Below are 16,225 nucleotides of genomic sequence, written 5' to 3' on the forward strand. Positions count from 1 at the left end.
GAAAATTAAAATTCGAAAATTTTTTCTAAAGCCTCCAGGGGACTTCGTTTTCGCACGAAAAAATTTTATGTGCCCTTATTGCATCCGGACCCACAATTGGAAGAAGGTCACAACAAGATTCATGAAAATCGGTTAATATTTTCAGTAATAATAGAAATTTTAAAGTGCACACGAAAGTATAGCCGGATACGTCGTAGCGTTTCGAATCATGCGGAACGAATTATCCTTTCATTGACCTGAGATTCATGCCGCTTATGAAAACTAACACTTGAAAGGATGGCTGGATTCAATTTTAATTACTAGAATTAGTTTTCGTCATATAATTGTAAGAAAGAGAAAACAATATTCATGAAAATCGGTTAATAATTGCAGTAAGAATGAAAGCGTTGAAATCCAAACAAAAGTGTAGCTTTGCCGACAACTTGACACCGAGCTTGTCACCTACTCCCTCAATCTGAATAGTAAGTACTTACTCTAAACTACTGATTAACAAGTGTTATTAAATTCGAACAATAAGCTTTACTAAATGAATTAGTAGTTGGCTAGTTAACAATGTGAGAAAAGCTTACTAAAGAAATTACTAACTGATTTCTGTCGATAAAAATGATCATTTTCATCTTGTGCACTTGAACTTCAAATGATGAACATTGAAATATGATTAAATGAAAAATGGGATTAAAAATATGAGTAGTAAATAATCTATCTATATATAAACGAAAAAAATGACTAAAATGTATGTTTTTGAGAGATGTACATCATCCTTGAATCGCAGATATCCATACCTTTATATTCGGTAAATATCATTTTGCGAGTTTCCAAGTTCGAATCCAGGTTTCGGTGAAATATTTAAATTGAAACGAAACAGCATATTCTGATAATTAATCCACTTACTTTTATTGATGGTAGATCTTGTTTATCTTTATACAGTTTCCACATCAATTATTCTATGGATGACAAATGATACTTTAAGAACTTCTGTCAAAATTAGTCTATTTTTCAAAGCGCCATATCACACAGTTCAGATACTTTACACACACACAAACACACCAATTTTGGTTCATCAATGATAATTAATGAACCTTTAATTAACAGGACAATGTATTTTGTAACGATAAGGTGACACAAATATTTTGAATCTCGTACACTTTATACAAATTTGCTACAATTTACAATTTTAGGCAGGCGCGTTTATGCGTGTTTGCGCGTGCGTGTGTGATAGCGCGATAAAAAATAGAATAATTTTGACAGAAGTTTTGAAAGTTTCATTTGTCATACATATAACAATTTATGTGGAAACTGTATAAAGATACAAAAGATTTATCTTCTGGATTCGAACTTGGAAAGTCGCAAAGTAATATTTATCGAATATAGAGGTGTGGAAATCTGCGACTCAAGGATGCAGTACATCTCTCAACAACATACATTTTAATAATTTTCCGTTTATATATAGATAGAATATTTAACACTTATATTTTTAACCGCATTTTGAATTCAATCTTATTTCAATGTTCATAATTTTAAATTTAAACTGCACGAGATAAAAATGATAATTTGTATCGACAGAAGTCAGTAAGAAATTGTTTTAGTAAACTTATTTCACATTTTTAACTAAAAAACTGCTAATTCACATTGCTAATTAGCAAACTGCTAATTCATTTAGTAAAGCTTATTGTTCGAAGTTCCCCATTTAGTTCCATTAGTACCCAAGGTCTTTTTTTCTAGCCATTCTTTCGCGGCGAATGATCCCGTTACTCACTTTGTCCATCAGAGTTTTTCCCCATATTATGTGCAGGAATTTCATGTCAATCGCGTTAATTTTACTCATCTTTTTCTTGATAGGTCCATGCGTTGGTACCGTATAGTACAGTCGGAACAAATATAGAATTGATAATAGATTTTATGTTTTCACGATGATTCATTTTGATAAAAAGAGATATTTCGGGTTTCACTCGTGTAAAAAACTACGAAACGTCGGCAAAAAATTCGTAGTTTTTTACACGAGTGAAACCCGAAATATATCTTTTTATCAAATATAGAATTATGTATTGCCATTTTAACTTTATCTGATATATTTTTACTTCTGATAAGAGGCCCTGCTCTACTAATAACCTTCTTACCTTCGTTTCTGCGTCTATCTAACTTCTCATATATCTTTCCGTCCATAGTGAATAATATAAATAGCCATCGAGACAACGTATCCTTGTGTAACACCTTGCATAATATCGAAACAGTCACTCAATTTCCCATTTACCCTTACATTCGCTTTGCTATCAGCATATACAGTTTTAATAGCTTTTAGGAGCCATACAGTGACTCCGTATTCTGTCAGAATTCCCCAAAGTCTACTTCTATATACCCTGTCAAAAGCTTTTTCTAAGTCAACAAATTCAAAGAAAACTTTTTTTCCTACTCTCAAACATTTTTCTGTGATTTGCCTTAAGCTAAATATTTGATGCGTACATGACGTTCCTGACATAAACCCACGTTGGACTTCCAAAATCTTTTCTTCTGTTATTTTTCGTACCCTAAGAATAAGTATTTTATAGTATATTTTACTTGGGGTACTTAATAAGCTGAGCCCTCTGTAATTATTACAGTCGCTTTTATCTCTGTTTTTTGTGAATATTGGTGCGATAATCACGTTTTCCAATAATCTGAGACTTCTCCCATCTCGATACATAAATTTATCAGTGCGCACAATCTATGTAGTATGTACTCGTAACCTTGTTTAAGCATTTTAGCGTTAATACCCTCTACCCCAGCATCCCTACCGTTTTATAAGTTCTTAAATATATCCCTGACCTGAGTGCCATAGACTTTCTCAATTGAATTTTCGAACGCATCGTTTTTTACATCGCAGTTGTCCTATAGCTTTATCTTCGATTAGTCCCCTAAAATATTGTCTCAAAGCGCCTAGAATCCTGTCTGCATTATATAGCATTTCATCTTTACTATGTCTCATGTTGATGAATTCTGCCCGGTAAGAAGGCTTGCATTAAGAAGTATTGAAAAATTTCATTCATCCAGCGGTAACGTGAGAAATATTGAATACTTCTGGATCTCGTGTTTGTCCTTCCGTTTTAAATCCATACAGCAGTTGAAGTTATCTCTTAAATTTTATCCCTTTCTGTACCTAGCGCCGACAATATTTTTCTGAATACCACAAAGGAACCAAGAAGTAAAACGATTTTAATCCCTTTTAATTGAACGAATGTCGCTACTTTTATTAACTGTTTTTTGAATATTAATGAGGTAATAAGTTTTTTTAAATATTGCATGGGTCATTTTACGGCATTAAATTAATGGCATCCCTAAAGATCCTGAGCTCGTTGATAAAAGCGCTATACGACACCTTTGCGCTGGAGGGACTTATACATACCTGGGCGTGCCACAGAACCGCATTCAGGATGTGACATCTATAAAGGATACTCTCCGAAGCAGATACAAACGTCTCATCCGACAGATTTGGTCTTCCGAACTGTCGGCGAGGAACAAAGTATCTGCAACGAACATGCTTGCCGTCCCGATAGTATTCTATTCATTTGGAGTAGTTCCATGGACGAAAAACGAGCTTAGATCCCTTGATATCGGGACAAGAAAGGTCATACACATGAACAAAAGCATGCATCTTAAGTCTTGCGTTCCGCGACTGTATATCTCACCACGTCAAGGTGGTCGCGGAATGTTGAGTCTTGAATGTCTTCACAACAGGATTATTCTGGGTACAGCACATAGAGTTGCAAATGGAAGAGACCCTCTCCTTAAAATCGTCAGGAATGACCAAGAAGTGGGCAAAGGAGCGTTTCTGTACAAAGCAGTTGAGGAGGCTGCTGAAACACTCGGACTTGACTTCAGTATTAGGGGTGAGCAAAATGCATCAAATCTTAACTACCTAGAGTACTCACTCCTGAAAGTCCGGATTAAGAAAGCACAAGAGAAAAACTTCCGTGAACAGCTCCTCGATAAGAGGATGCACGGTATCTTCCACTGAAATGTGAAGGATCAGTCAATGTCTTGTGAGCTAACGTTTGCTTTCCTTAAATCGCCCGGATTGAAGTCTGGTACGGAGGGTTTCATTTTTGCATGCCAAAACGGTGTCATTTCCACCTTAACATACGTCGCCACATTTTGAGCCAAGACATTCCTGATGACAGCTGCAGGCGTGCAATGCACACCCCGAGCATTTAGCTCACATACTATCTAGTTGTCCAAGTCACGCAGGAACGACCTACATTCAAAGGCACAATGCGGCACTAAGAGTGCTTTATTACCATCTCTGTCACTCTTACGGCATTAACCTTAATATCGCTTTGAGAAGCGAAACATGTTCGTTTTCGAATTTTTGGTACCAGCTGACAAAAACATCATAGCCAAGGAAAATGAAAAGAAAGAGAGGTATCGAGACCTTATAAGGGAGTTGCAACGATTGTACTCGGAATATTCTGTTAAACTAATCGTCCTTATCATCGGCGCTCTTGGAGGTGCCAAGCTTTCACTTGCTAATGGCCTTAAAAGCATCCCTGCGTGTCAACAATATGCTAAAACACTTGCGGGAAAAATGCAGAAGGCGGTAGTCCTTGGGTCGCTCCGTGTTCTTAGGGTGCTCGAGGCTTTTGCTGGATCGTCGTATTGATTCCTTTACAGACTGTAACCACCTATCTTACGGTCGTGAGACGTGGTTGTGGCTGAAATTTTACCGCGATTTCGCTGGGAGCGGGTGCAATTTTCCAGATTAGCACCCGCTCCCGGCAAAACATAATGCGGGACAACTGCAAGACAGCTTAAATGAATTATCAACGATGGCGGAATTAAAAAAGACTTTCCTTGAAAGATGCTCACTCGCATTACATCGCCGTTTACAAGCACATTTCAAACAAATCATCCTTGAATCTGCCGCAATTCTTCAAGACTTACAGTACTTTCACCCTGATGAGCGGGTGAAATCTGGCAGCTCTAGTGCCACTGTGACATCCGCTAATGATCTGCCCTGGACGGTAGAAAGCGATGTGTTTAAGGACGAGTGGGAACTTGTGCAGGAAGAGAAAATCTTGGAAATTAGAGGTGAGCGAATCGATGAATATTGGTCAAGTATATTTGATTTTAAAAATTCTGGTCGTATCCTTACGGATGACAGAGCACCTATGAGCGAAAGAGCATTGAATTCAATCCTCCCAGTCAAATATGTGTTTTAGCAGTATAACAATTTACCTAACACTGTGTCGCTTACGAAGGAGCTTCTGGATTCTGCAAGGCGCGCCCATGACAGCTATGGACATTATATTATGAGCACAGAAGAAAAAGAAAGAAGAAGCTATGGCATCTAGGCGTGGAGAAGATCAAATAAAGGATGAGGAAGAAAAACTGCATAAAATATCTAAAAGGAGGAAGACATTGCACTCTAAGGAATAAACGCTTGCCACTTTGACAAAAGAAGAACAGATATTAAAACATTCTAATAAGCTTTTAGAAGAAGCTAACGTTAGATTGAAAAAGGCTTTGGAAAACAAAACATGGAGGTAATTCAAATGTCCCAGGCTGTGCTTGTAACGGTAACAAAATAGCGGAATAAATCAGAAGGAAAACGAGAAGAAATTAATAAAACCCAGAAGGCAGTAGAGAAAAGACAAAATGATATTTTGGATTTCATCTAACAAATTACAATTTTTATTCTGGAAATTGTGACCTTGGTATCCACCCCCAAATTCAGTACTAAAATTTCATATAATCTTGTCAATTCAAGCCGATCAAATATATGTGTAATTAAATCGAAATTTTGAAGGTAATAAGTGTTTCTATTGACATAACAGGCCTCTTTATGTATGAACATTAGTCACTTTTAGTCACTTTTTAGCTCAAATTATTCACTTTTGCCACTTTTTTGAGGTACATTAGTATGTGGCAGCCCGCAATGCCCAATACGGTTTTGTGCACTAGCACCTCGATCACTTCATCAATGACTCAATCATTGGCGTACGATTCCGTAGAAAGCTAAGCGTGCGAGCTGCAAACTCACGGACGCCAAACTTTTACTGTCTTTTTAACTTACTTTTTCAGTTTTTTCCTGAATTGTTTCGGCCCTCTAGCATTTAGATGGCCCAAAGTTTGAGATTGGGATCGTCTTATCTGACGACCTTTCATCATTCCGCGGGCATAACGATGTATGGCCAGCGACCTCTAATCTTGGAGGCGTGGAACTCTTCACGATTTCATTACCAGGCCCCGTCGGAAAATGCTGGAATCTGTTTTCACACAGGGCTCCTTAATGATGGGTGGGATTTCAGCACCTGTTTCTCGAAAACCCCACCGATATATAACGAGTGGGTGAGTACTTCGCCCAGAACTCAGCCCTTTACGGGGTGCTGTGCAAATCAGTTTGGATTGTGAGGGGACTAGAGCGGTTTCATCCAATAATTGCCTTGGGTCTCTGGGTTGGTCGAATGCGACGAGCAGGGTCTACAGCTCGGCCATAACCCGACCAGCCACAAATTATTTCGTGGGAGTACTCATTGAGCGCCTTAAGTAACCGCCCGACCGGATTTCAGGGAAATCGTCCCAACAAAATTTTGAACGGGAGCATTCCCCTTCTGACTGAAACGCCACACCTTGGTCATCAGTAGACCGACTCTATTTCGAGTACGGGTCGAATCACGGATCGTCATGCAAGGAAGGCTCGGGGTCTACCGAAGACATTGAAAGTAGGTTTTTCGTGAGGTGAAGAGCAAGAGATGGCCTTCCAAACTTTAGAGACTTCCTTAATCACATCGCCGGTACTGGCGTACTTTGATTTCAACATTCCGTTTTGCATCCAAACTAGCTCAGTCATCTGGTCGGAGAAATATTGTGAAGATGGTAATTTCTGGGGTAGTAATTTTTTTCTCTTAAGTACTTCATTTGCGGGTGAATACTATGGGGTCAGGTTCTGTGAACAGGATTTCGTCCCGGAACACGGACATTTTTTTCGGAAAAGGTGCAAAATATCACATTCCATTGGATTGGTGCTTTCCTTTGCTTTTGTGCATCGCGAGTTAGTACCTGCCAAAGGTGACCCATTTCGACCTCAATTTACAGGTAAATTCCCAAAGTTCAGTTTTTCGTGAATAGCTCGATTCGGGGTTGTCACAGAAGAAGGTTTCCAGAGAATTAATGCAAGAGGACTTAATTCTGCGTAAGTTAAAAAAAAGAAAATGTCCCTACTCCCAATAGGTCATGAGTAATGACCTTCATTTTTACTTAGAATTAAATCTACTTTAATTTTTAAAAAACACTTTTACCTCTCAAATGCACAGAAAAGCATCAATCAAATGGCATGTAATATTTTGCACCTTTTCCCAACAAAATTTCCGTGTTCCGGGATGAAATCCTGTTCACAGAACCTGACCCTATATTATTTACCCACAAATGACGTACTTGACAGAAAAAAATTACTGCCCCAGAAATTACCATCTAAAAGTACCAGATGACTAAGCGCAGTAGTCATCTACATTTAGGATAATCCAGAACGAGTAATTGCTTACACCAGAACTAATGAACAAAAGAGCAGGAATGCCTGGCTGCAGCCTGAAGTGGCTTTAAAACTTGAGAAACCCAACTGGTCGATGCACAACGTGCTCAATGGTCTTCTCCGAATGTTCGAGTAAACCTTAAAAAATATTTATATGGTGGAGAAGGGTATCAGGCAACAACTCTCGGACTCGGAACTGCGTATGGTGGTGGACTGGTAAAAACTGCGCAATAGATCCTTTTGAAGATAGGACGTCGAGCCTTTTAGAATAACTCGGCCAATTGAGAATGGGCTTGTACGTAGCCTAACTCAGTAAAATGACAGGTTATGGCAATTTAAGGTGGATAAGAGCGAGCTGATAGGTAGTTTCTCACTTTGTCATTCAGCATCTGACCTAGAACGCAGGTAATAACCAAACTACAGTAGTGGCCCGGGGGTTAACCGTAGCCAATGGCGTGGCATCAAGCAGCGACTCCAGCTGCAACAGGTTGTCCGGCAGTGACAGGTCGTACCGAGAGAGGCACTCTCGTTCAGGTAGTTGGCTTGTAAAAAGGTTGTAAAAAGGAGTTGAAGTGGCAATGCGACCACTGCCTCCAATCCGGACATGGCTGCCTTAGTTGCCAGGCCTGGAATTCGCTTCGTCGGGAGGGACGCTACCGGGGAAATAAAAAGCGGAGAGGGGAGGGGCATCATTGTTTTGTGTTCCGTTAATTTTTAATTTCTTTACATTCTCTTTTTGTTTTCTTTATTGGTGAGTAAGGATTAATTAACCAATTAACCAAATACTTTTTTGTCCCTTACTAAGGACTTTACCTTTCTGAAGCAAGGTCATTTTCTAGCTTTAGTAAATCTTCCGTTCTGAAAAGTTGTCATTCTAAGATTTTTGTTGGCAATAGAGGTTATTCGTAATCAATTATGGAAATAAAGAGTACTATCTAAAAGTACCCTAGTTTGACGATTGTTGACTGTTCTAACTGAATAAAGATCCATGCGTATGAGCGAAGAGGGGACGTGACCTCACTGTCTGAGAGCAGTTGGGGTCGATTGGTTTGAGCAAGACATCTCATCAAACCAATCAATCCAAATTCAAGACAATCACTTGTTACAAGCCACGCGGCCCTCACTGTTTACGTTTCCGTCCCCCCCAAATCAATCCAAGGCCATTTGAAGGTAACCCCCGACACTTGACTGAAAGCGGAAGTTTAGTGTAATTTTTATTTAACATTCACAATTATTTATCGTGTTGTAGGGCATAATTTTGACGAACGAAAAAAATTGGTAATTTTTTATTAACATCTGGCCGAGGTATGGGCAATCTGAAGAAGCCATGTGAAAAAAGGGTCGCCCATGATTTCTCAAATTCGGATCATCTGAAACCAAGCCTTTTCAAAACATTAAAAAAAAAAATGAATGAAATCGGTCTAGTGGATCGGCTGCAATCGTGGCAACCAATCTAAAAAAGTACGTTTCGAAAAAAACGCGTTTAAAGTTTAAAGTACAAAACTCAACGCGTCAATTGTGCGTTTCGACCGCTCGAGGCCTTGCGGAGTAATTCGTTTTTCGACCACTTTCGATGCGCTCTAAAGTAAAAGACCCCCTTAACAATACACTCGCTAATCAGAAAAATTCGTTTGTTACTTTTTTTCATATAAACCGAGCAGCAGGCCACGTCACTACAATATCCAAGAAGAGGACTTGGTTGCGCACATGAAGGAAATTCCTGTACGCTTATTAATAACCAGGGAGATGTTGTACGTGTTCTCAGCACGACGATCTAAACAAATTGGCATGTAGTCAAGCGCGTGGCCATGTTTCTGTTCCTTAGACTATAGTGAAGCAGACCATTCGGTCGATCTGATTCCTTCCGTGCGCCATCTCGGGCTGTCCATTGTAAACGAACTCTTTCTTTTTGCGTGATCGGCCATCTCGCGCATTACATAACGTGTACGCAAATATACGTTATGTAATGTACACGTTATGTAGAGACAAGCATCTTCACGGATGCAAACTTTAGTTCGACGCTCACTCGACGAAGTGTTATCACTTTCTCGTTCATATAAAGATTAAATATACTTGTTAAAAAATCCTACTGGGCATCCTATTCCTCCGAGATATACTCACGAAGGGAGGTTTCCATTTCAGCCAGATCTTGGGTCTTAGAAGGAACCTGTATGTCAATGTTCTTCCTTGTCCTGAAATCCTTATCATCTCTCAGAAGGTGCCTGCTTTCCGCGGTTGATCTCAATGTCGCTGTCTCATCTTTATCTGTATCTTGTTCATGTATCGGTTGAGGAACCGCTCCGCGAACATATTCAGTTTCACGTCGATTTCGCAAAGACTCAAGTGAAACTTGCTGAAGCTGTGACTGTTTCTGGCAACAGAGAGTGTGCATACGCGCCATGAAGCCTCTGTGAACAGAGATAATGCTGGCAACGTAGCAGGCTAGCCAGTCATCCTTCAGTTGATTCGTCCACTCAATGTGGGAGATTCGCTCGTTTGTAGTCGTGTTTTCATCTAAATTATTTTCAGTACCCCGAACTACAGGGTGATTAGCACCCGCTTCCGGCGAAATCCTGCGGTTGTCCTTATGACAAACTATTAATATAATTTAAAAGAAAATGTCAAGCAACCACCGCATGGTCCTACTACGAGCAACGGTCATCTAAAAATGACACCGGCTTTCAGGATAACTGCAGTAAATCACACTTATGGCCAGGTCACACGGTCGTAATTCGTTTTTCCGCTGAGAAAACATTAACTCACATTTGCTGCGACTTTTTTTTCTCAGTCCGCTCATTTATTAATAATTTTTTATGCCAGTGAACCTAAATTAATCGTAAAAGCATTTATAAAAGTTACCTACTACCCCATGTAAAGACATTTGTAATAAATGATCACCTTAGTACTTTTTATCATCCATCTTCAGCTCCAAATTTGGTACACTTAATTTGGTGCCTCAGGGTAGGGACCAATGCAGCGACCAAGGTAGGTATCCTTAAAAAAAAGCTCTAATGAATCGATGTCCAATTTCTTGGAAAAATTGGACATGTTAAACTTGCTCGTGGTAATTAATAACACAGAAGGAGTTAAGAGAATAGGAGAACTTACGAAAGAAAAGGATATAGCAAATAGAGCAGAGGGCATAGGTCGAAAGGAAAAAGGGCACATGATATGGAAAGAGACAAAGGATATGGATAAATAGGGAGAAATTTTTCTGGAACGATGAATTGGAAGAAGTAAGGAAAAAGGGAAAAATCGAGGAGAAAGGCAGGAAAAAGAAAGAGGCTAAGAGTTGACAGATCAAACAGAAGTATTCCCAAGCGGCAAGGGGGAAGAAAAGTGAGGACAGGTAAAGGAAGAGAAGAGAAAAATGTAAAAATAGCTTTCTGGTATGTTTCTCGCTTGAAGAAAAAGAAGAAAGCATTTTGGGAGGCGTTAGAAAAGTAGGATGTGATTATGATGAGTCAACCTGAGCGGATGAGAAGGTCTAGAACGATGAAAGAGAGAACAATGGTAACAATGTCTATAGTTTGAAAAGTCAAAATAGCGCTGATTTAAGTATATATAGAAGAAGAGGGGAAGATGAAGATCGGAGAGTAATAAGGAGGTGTATGGAGGAAAAGAAGGAGTTCGGATTGATAAGAGGGGACCTGAATGTCTGGACTTGCAAACAAGTGGGAGGAATTTGGGATGAAGAAAAGAAGGACTATACAAAGGGCCCCAGACAGGGTGACGGGTCGGGAGGGGAGGCTGTTACAAGACGTTTACCCGTTTATTTTTTCTTCGGGTTTTAGCGGATTACGTCAAAATTCTGGAAATAGTTCGTATCAGAAGTTATTCTAAATGCCAACAGGAAGGATCGATTCAATGAGAAATGCCAGTAAATATGGATTAAAATGGCTAAGAAATTGATTATGATGTATTTAGTTAAAGAAACATAAATGATCAAAGTTTTTACCTAGAAATGAATCGCCCGTAAATATAGATAGGCATAATTAAGTCAGGTTAAATTAAGAGAAATTCTCACTCATACATACGCACACGTTTACCGTCATACATTACATAAATTTTCTAAACTTTGAGAGAGAGAATTTATAGAAAATATTGAATACATGTTTTATGTCCTAACGTCAAAGTGTCGTTGCTGCTCTACATTCGCGTTTGCCGTTAAAATTATAAGAACACACTCACGTACACTTTACAGTAATATTGCCAAAAAATTTGCCTTTAAAAACTTGGTAGTGAGACTCTAAATTTCTACGTAGCACAGGTATATGCGTCCAATCCTTATAAAATTGGCGCTAAATTTGTACCCATTCAAATCACAAATTCATATTACAACGTGATTGGTAAAATAGTATGTTTGATATGTAATGGCAATATGGAAGAAGAGGAGAAAGGAGATCACATTTATAGGTAAGGGAAAAACAGTAATAGACTAAGAGTTGGCAGAAGAAAGAATAAGGAATATGATAGGGAATATAAAGGTGGGAATGAGATAGGGTCTGAGCACTTCCTTATAATAGTTAGACTAAAAGTAGGCGTCAGTAAGTGTGGAAGAGGCAGAAAGAAGAGGGGGGAGGAAAGGAACACGAAAATGGGAGTCTGTGGTATTGATAAATTAAAATAGTTTAAACGAAAGATGAAAAAAGAAAGGGTCAGGTATGAAAACAAGGACGGAGGAGACTCTTTAATTCAAAAAAGGATGGGGGGAAAGAGAGCGTGTTGGGACAAGAAATAGAATACAGGGAGAGCGAAGAGAGATTGAAAGAGTGTGAAAGAAATTGAGGAAAGGGGAAATGGACAAGGGGCGATTACGACAGGAGGAAAAGAGAACATGATAGGATGCTGGAAAGCAAAAGACAAAGAGCAAAGGAGAAATACAAAGAAGCCTTAGAAAAGGTGATCAAAGAAGGTAATGTTTGGGTTGTGATGAATAGGGAAAGAGGAGGAAGGAAGGGCGTGAATGGAGAAATTGAAATGGGTGAAATGTCTGAAAGAAAGAAGGGTGTTCGGAAGAGTTGATGACTAGGCTGGTGGTACCGCTTGTCAAGAAAGAGGAAGGCAAGAAGGTAAATGAGTACAGAGAGATCACTCATTCCAGTGGGCTATAAAATATTTGCAGAAATTGTAAGCAAAGGGTTAGAGAATCAGATAGAAGAGGAAGTATCCTACATAATCAGAGGGGATTTACAAAATGGATAGGAAAGAAAAAACGGACGTATTTTGGAGAGGAAAATGTCTAAGGCATGGGTGCCTGTTGATTCCGCTACTTTTTAACATGCTGATGGCAGACTTAGAGGAGAACCTAAAGGAAAAATGAAAAGTAGGAACGGTTTTTCCTTAAAGCAAACTATACTCTCTAGCATACGCGGACGACATAGTTCTGTTAACAGATGATGCGAAGGGGATAAACCTAATGATGAGAATTTTCGAAGAATATGTGGGGGTGATGTTTGGAAGATGAACGGTTAAACAGTAGAAATTGTGGAGGAGTTCTCTTATCTATATTTTTGTTTGAGGCAGGAGATGGAACGAGGTGCAGGTGAGAAAATGAATCGACTATGCGATTAAACTAATGGGCTCAGTATTGGGTATAGGAAAGAGAATGTTTAATGACAATTGGAGGATGAGGGGTTGTTTGGGTACGAGATATTTCTGAGATGGGTAATAAGGGTTTGTTGGCGTTGCCAAGAATACAGGTTAAGGCAAAAATTTTAAAGGGAAAATGGTAACTAGACAAATTAAGAGAGCCTTAAGGTTTGAAGAGAAACTAACAATTGGAGAGGGAAACAGAGTAACACAAGTATGCGTGTGCGAAATTCGGAAAAAGGAGGCGAGAGGCAATTTGGGGAATTCAAAATGGGAGATAGAAATTTAAAAAACGAGGAGGCTTTGTGATATACGAGAAGGGGTTATGGAGTGGCAGGACATAGAGTTAGAACTATTAGTAACGTAAGGAGAAGAAAGATGGAAAAAGATTATGGATTCGAGGTACAAGAGATGGTATATGATGGTCAAAGGGTTGATAATATCAGAATATCTGCAAAAAAGGAAATCCAACGTAGTAGGGTAGCACCGTTTAGACTGGGAGAAGGAGTAAGAGCTTGTTGATATTAGATTGATGAATGGCAGAATATGTGGAGAGAGAATATGTGTATTCAATGTCAACCAATTAAAGTAAATTTAATTAAAAATTATAAAGAATTCGATGTAGCAGTAAAAACGCGGGTGAAAGTCTAGTCCTTAGCATTTCTAACTCTTGGGTGTGTTTGTAGCGAGGAGAATCTTTAAAATTTGTTAAAACTTTTTTCACAAATTTCACACACACACGCACACATTATATATTATTATAAATAATTAAATTTTTTTTATGATTCATCAAAATCCATATTTTCGCGTATTTCTTGAGAATTTTGTATTTAATGGCATATTCAGTTTTTGTATACTTGGGGGTGTTTTTTGTGGGAAGGCTAATTAATTTTAATCCATATTTTTGCACAAATGTTAAAAAAGTTCTTCACAGTGTCATTTCAAATTTCAGTACATTTCAGTATATGTGAGGTGCGCCGAAGAAAGGGGACTGATTCTGAAAAAATCAAAATCGAGGTTTTTACACCTTTGGATCATTTTTGAGCTGCTGCTCTTAAAGAATCCATCGGAAAAAATCCGAGCGTTATTATTGTTTATATACAAGTAGTTTAGTTCAAATTGACAAAAACAATGCTAGATTGATAAATTTGATCGGTCAACAGGGTAATGTACAACAGCTTCACTTGAATTTGCACAGTCACTTGTTTCCAGAATTAAAGGACCCTTGGTTAATTAATATATCAGGTATAAGAGTAATTCCTGATAGTGTACTAGATATATTGAGACTGGGGGATGGTTTTAGTAATGAGTTTGGGGAGAAAACATCAGATCAGGTTATTAACATGGTTAAGTGTCTTGAAAACAGTATGGAGAAAATAGATGATCTAAAGGACAGACGGAGTGTTAGGAGAAAAGTCCTTATATTGTCAGACGTGTTGATCAGAAAGAATAGGGGTACTTCTGTGTTGAGTAAACAATTGAGTAAGGGACTTGCGTTGACCAGAGAGTTTTTGAGGAATAATCCAGAGATATTGGTAACAAAGGCAGATACGGGCAATATAATGGTACTAATCAATAGGGATAGTTATAATGAAAAAATGGAGGCGATTTTTTGCGATGCAAATAGTTTCATGTTAGTGGAGAGAGACCCGTTGGAGACTTCTCAAAAGGCAATTTTTTTACTACTTAAGAGATGGCGAGACAAGAAATATTTGGGCAAAAAGCAGATGTTGGGACTGTTGATACAAATAGTACAAATTTGGCACTAGCTTATGGTTTAGTAAAAATACTCAAAGAGGGCTTCCCCTAACGTCCCGTAATATCGACAGTTAACACAACCACTAGGAAACTTGAGGAGTTTATTCTTAGTATTCTAAAAAAGTCAATAGATGAACCGAAATTTTCGATTCAAAATAGCTTGGAGTTTATCAATAGAATTCGAGACTTTCAGTTTCCATCAGACAGTACATTTGTTTCTTTTGATGTAGTTGCCATGTTCCCGAACAAACCAATGACCAAAGTGTTAATATAAATTGCGAAAAGATGGGACTTAATTAGGGCACACACTGAAATCAAAGTAGATGAGTTTCTGGGAGCTGTAGATTTGATTTCTAACCAAGTATAATTTCGTTTCAATGGGCGATATTACAAACAAATATTCGGTACACCCATCGGTAGCGTGGTCTTACCGATCTTCGCTGATATGGTCATGGAGGACATAGAATTAGAGGTTTTTGAAGAGTTTAAGCGCGATTACGGTTATGAGGTACCATTCTTTGTTCGTTATGTTGATGACTCTTTTATTTGTCTTCATCGTGATAAAGTTCAACAACTGTTAGACTGTTTCAACTCAAAACATGAGAGACTTAAATTCACTTGTGAGTGCGGAGCTCAACGGGGTGATTAACTTTCTTGATGTTACGGTAATAAGAAATAATGAGGGAAATGTTACAACAAATTGGTTTAGAAAAATAACTTTTTCGGGTAGAACTCTCAATTAAAATTCACTGCATCCCAGAGGGGCGAAAGTGGGCATTGTTAAGAATTTGGTAGATAGTGCAATCAGACTCTCACACGAGTCTTATCATAATGAAAATTTAGCTAAGGTCAAAAATATCCTTTTTATGAATCATTATCCGGAATGGTTTGTAGAAAAACATCTTAATTCAAGATTGAGGCAATTGAGCACGAGATGCGAGTGGTAAATTACCGAAAAAAGATAATACTATAGAATATAATAGATATAATACGGTTGTTTTACCATACTGCGGTAGGATCTCACAATTGGTGAAACGGGCACTAAAAGGGGCAAATTTACACACCATTTTTACACTTCCGCGCAAAAGCAATGATATTATTAGACTGCGTAAAAATCAGATTGGATCACAAAGAGGTGATTTATAAGATTTCATGCGTAGAGTGCAACAAGGTATATGTAGGTCAAACTAAGAGGAAATTGCGTCTCAGAAGAGGGAAACACATGAATAACTTTAATGCTTCACCTAGGGACCATAATGTACTAACAAAACACATTCATAGGACAGTACATGATTTTAGATGGGATGATGTTAGGATTTTGAACAATGAGAGTAATAAGGACAAACGTGAATTTATGGAGGTCTTATTTATTAA

General features: G+C 38.4%; 1 protein-coding gene across 11 annotated transcripts in view; it reads left to right on the forward strand.

Moving 5' to 3' along the window:
* Nucleotides 1-16,225, forward strand: part of LOC117167986 (rRNA N6-adenosine-methyltransferase ZCCHC4) — a 223,859-nt gene that overhangs the window by 41,407 nt on the left and 166,227 nt on the right. The window contains exon 1 of one of the 11 annotated variants that reach the window (XM_033353278.1): nt 377-461. The exons of the other annotated variants lie outside the window; for them this stretch is intronic. The gene's annotated coding sequence lies outside the window, so the exon portion shown is untranslated. Of the gene's footprint in view, nt 1-376; nt 462-16,225 lie in introns of those variants that run through there. 11 annotated transcript variants of the gene reach the window in all.

Source organism: Belonocnema kinseyi, chromosome 2 (genome assembly GCF_010883055.1).
Source record: "Belonocnema kinseyi isolate 2016_QV_RU_SX_M_011 chromosome 2, B_treatae_v1, whole genome shotgun sequence".
Classification (NCBI taxonomy): Eukaryota; Metazoa; Arthropoda; class Insecta; order Hymenoptera; family Cynipidae; genus Belonocnema; species Belonocnema kinseyi.